The sequence below is a fragment of the Lygodium microphyllum genome, chromosome 17 (assembly GCF_053477565.2).
Source record: "Lygodium microphyllum isolate KBCC chromosome 17, Lygodium_microphyllum_v1.1.10, whole genome shotgun sequence".
NCBI lineage: Eukaryota > Viridiplantae > Streptophyta > Polypodiopsida > Schizaeales > Lygodiaceae > Lygodium > Lygodium microphyllum.
This window is the reverse complement of record NC_141151.1, coordinates 34462797-34466769: the sequence shown is the minus strand read 5'-3', so window position 1 is coordinate 34466769 and position 3973 is coordinate 34462797.

The following is a 3973-nucleotide window of genomic DNA, read 5'->3' as shown; positions in this document are numbered from 1 at the left end:
CAAGAGAGAAATGAGAGCTCCTTCCTCTTCCTTAGTCAAGTCATCGACTATAAAGACCGGTCGTGGGGTCTTTCTTTCTCTAGCTAAATTGATCTCCTTGACCTTGGTGGGTCCCTTGATTGGATCGCTTGCTTGCCCCTGTCGTTTGGCTCCTAGCAAGATCACCACCCTATCTCCCTTTTTGAACTTCGTGAATTGTTTTTGTAGGTCTTGCAATTTTCATTGTTCTTCTGTTTGCATTTCTTTAGGTAGCTTCCATCATTCCTATCTTAACCGTTGGCGTCTTAGGTGGATGGGTAGGTCCCCCTTGGTGCGTCTAGTCTTGGGGGGTCGAGGTATTTCAGGGTCACTATCTGAGCTGACTTCCGACTCAAAATCAAACTCTCCATATTCGTTAGAAGAGGGGCCTTCTCCTGATGGTTGTAGCTCAGAAGGTGAGTCCATTTGCAGCAGTGGTGTGTCACTCAGTTGGGTTAGACATGCTTGCTCGTAGTCAATTGCAACTCTGAGCTCCAACCAAGTTTGATTGCAGTCATTATGTCTGACTCCTTTCTCTACTCTAAGGGCATTATTCCTGCGTGGTCTAGAGTTTACTCATATTTGTTTAACTATACATCCCTCGATGTCGTATTCTATGGTATTGATTTCCCTTTCACTCTCATCATTGAAGGAACACTAGTCCTCATATTCGTCGTCAGAGATGTCTTTGTTCTATTGTTCATCATTCTCGAGGTTCTGACAATTCTCTTTTTGCTGGTCGAGGATTAAGGCCCAATTTAACCTCAAGTTTAAATCATGTACCTTGGACCATTGCCATTCAGGCTTGTCTAAGAGGTCTTAGAGTGGATTGAGGTTTGTGGCTAGATTGCTATTCAATTTTCCTATAAGATATCCTAAGATCTCTAGGAGCTCTCATCTATTGTTCGGGACTTGAAACATGATTGGGTTTGGTCTTCCGCATAGGCTTCTGATCGTCATGCAGAGTGGCACAGAGGGTTTGTCCTCGAGTTTTCTAGTTGCCTTGATGGCTTATTTGTACTGCTCAATGTCTAAGAATGGTAGGTCAATGGTAGTAAGAACATGCAACGATTCTTGCTCGCGTCCTCAGGGCACATGATATACTTGGTAAGGGCTCCATAGGATCATCTAGTCTATCCGTCACCCTTCAGCGTGGTGGAGATGGCATCGTGATTGACAGGCGTAGTCTTCCATTTGTCCATCTTCACTCTTACGGCCTTTGTTTGATTGCCTAAGAAGATAAGGCTGTTGCCCTAGTCCTCCACGACTCTCGCATTGCGCATCTAGGGTCAGCCTAGTAGGATGTCATAGTCCACTCCCTTCATGACTACAAAGTCAAACGGAGAATTGGATTCCCGTGATCTTCACTAGCCAATTTTTCAACACTCCGAATGGTTTCACCTTCATTCCGTTAGCCAGTGTGACATTGAACCTAGCAGTCTCAACCGGTGAGTTACCCCAAGTTTGGAGTACCACATGGCTTAGCACACTCACTCCTGCCCCCATATCCATGATCCACTTTCTAGTAGTGTCTCCCAGTGCTATGACTGGTAGGACTGCATGCATTTCCATGCCTTTCCAAAAGGTATTGACGTGCAGGTATTTAGACATGGAGTGCAGCGTCAAACTCGGTATTTAAGTTTCTACTTCATGCTCAGGAAAGTCTATGGTAATTGGCTCATTTGGTTCTTCAACCCATTGTTTCTGCTCTAGCCATAGCGTTGGATGTTGCCTAAGCAAGTTGCCTAATCTTAAAGTTATAGGGGTGGTCACCAATTTATTGAGGAGGTTGCTAGCAGCTTGCCTCTCCCCCAATTCTGCGGTTCTTGGCCAATGGCCCTAACTGATTTGCTAGCTCGGAGCATTTAGACTTTTTCTGGGTGGCCCTTCTTGTGGTGCCATAGCCTCTCTTTATTTTAGTCATGGGAGAGAGATTGGCGTGCTTATGCTTGAAAGATTATTGATCTCATCTTCTAGTATGGACTGAGCTTCCTTTAGGTGCTTCTGGGCCTCCTTCACCCATTCTTTCACCTTCTTGATGGCTTCGAGTTGGTGCTTCGGGTCCCTGACCTTAGCACTTTCCTTTTCAGCTATCCATGGAGCCAATGTTTCTTCCTCTATGTCAATGACTTTTCATCCAACCGGCAGTGTTGTGGTACTTTCGGTTTTGAGGCTGACCTTAGCGTATGGTCTTTTCTTCCTTCTTCTTTGGCTCTTCTTTCCAACTGAGATTGCATCAAGGTTGCTAGGCCTTGGCAATGATATGTTGGCCTACTTTGTCTGCGCATGGGTCATGGCATACAATGGAATAGGCGTGGCCTCCTCCTCGAGTGTCTCGATACCGAAAAACCCCAATGGAACTGATAGCTCATTTTTTGAACCAAAAGATGGCCTCCGCATAGGACAATCAATAAAGAGATGAGCGATTCCATACTCAACACATCTTAGGTGAGTCTTATCTCTATTTGCTTGCTCCCTCTCGGGGAAGCATGATGAAATGTGTCATGGGTGACGGCAAGTCCAACACACGATTGGGTCTAGGGTTTGTGCTCCTAGGCCTGTACCTCTCCCTCTTCCTAACTCCATCACTGGTACTGGTTGGTAGTCCATAAGGATTGCATTGCCTTCCTCATCGTATGACATGTAGTACGGGTTTAGATAAGACTCGTCGCTGCTAGGCTCATCCATATAGTGGACTAGAGCATCACTCGGTGGGTGGGTCACGTAGGGTCCATGTGGTCTAGGGATACATGTACGATTTATTTCCATCCTAGGGATGGATATCTTGGCATCGTTAGGTGTCGAGAGAGGAAAGGGGGTTTCTCTTCCAAAGAAGTTGGGTGGCTTGTTCACAAGGTAGGGTTGACCATAAGGCTACGAGTATGGGAGCCTTCGAGGTAATCGACAATGCATGGTGTCATGGCCGAACCTCCCACAATTAGCGCAAGGTCATGACCTAGGATCCTGACACTCAGACGGCAAGTGGTTTTAACCACAATGCACACATTGGATGTGTTGGCTTGTTGGTCGTCTCATCATCTCTGCAGTTTGGCTATGTCCATCCTAGTCTCTACTAGATCTTGTCCCGGATTAGTGCCCTTTCCTTTGTCATGCGCGCTTGGGTTTGCTCTCTTAGTCGACATTGAGGCCCTCTCGGAACTCCTGGCACTAGACTGTTCTCAATTTGATCCTCTAGAGCCTCTTTCCTTTAGTCGATCATCCACTCTAATAGCTTCTTCAAAGACCCTTGCCAGTGCATCTCGCCATAAGCTTGAGTTGCCGGTCAAGGTTTTGTAGAGCTCTTCACTTTGTATCCTGTTGATGAATACCATGGATACTGCTCTTTTGGTTGGTCTCTCACCCATGGGGATTCTCTTGAAGAGGCTCCTTACATGGGTCACATAATCTCGAATATCCTCTTTCACTCTTTGCTTGACGTTCATGAGTTGCACTAGTAGGTTATCAGAGTATTTAGGTTTGAAAAATATCTTAATGAAGAGATTTTTCAAGCCATTGAAATTGTCACACTCTTTAGCATCAAAATTCATGTACCAAGTCCTTGTCACCTAAGCATCGTTTGAAAGCTTGGGAGCATTGAGTAGGATGGATAAGGCCATTGGCCTCACAAGCCTACGGAACTGTTCCACAAAGCCCTAAAGGGGTCATCATTGCTTGGTATTTGTCTAGTTGCTTCACCACCATAGGAATTTTTTATTGGCTCTTAGAGCCTTGGTTAACCCCCAACCCCGCTAGTAGCGATGTTGCTAATGCTGCAGTGCTTTGCTCTGTTGTTGTGTTATCTAGCAACTACTTTGTTAGAAGCTTGCTCAATGTGTGGTCCCCTTCTAGTGCTCTCTCGATCTCTGATCGATTCTTGCCTGCTAAGGCTTGCACTCTCTGAATCTCTCGCATTTCCAAGCTCTCGCGCAAGCTCCTAGATTGCTGGTCCTAGTTG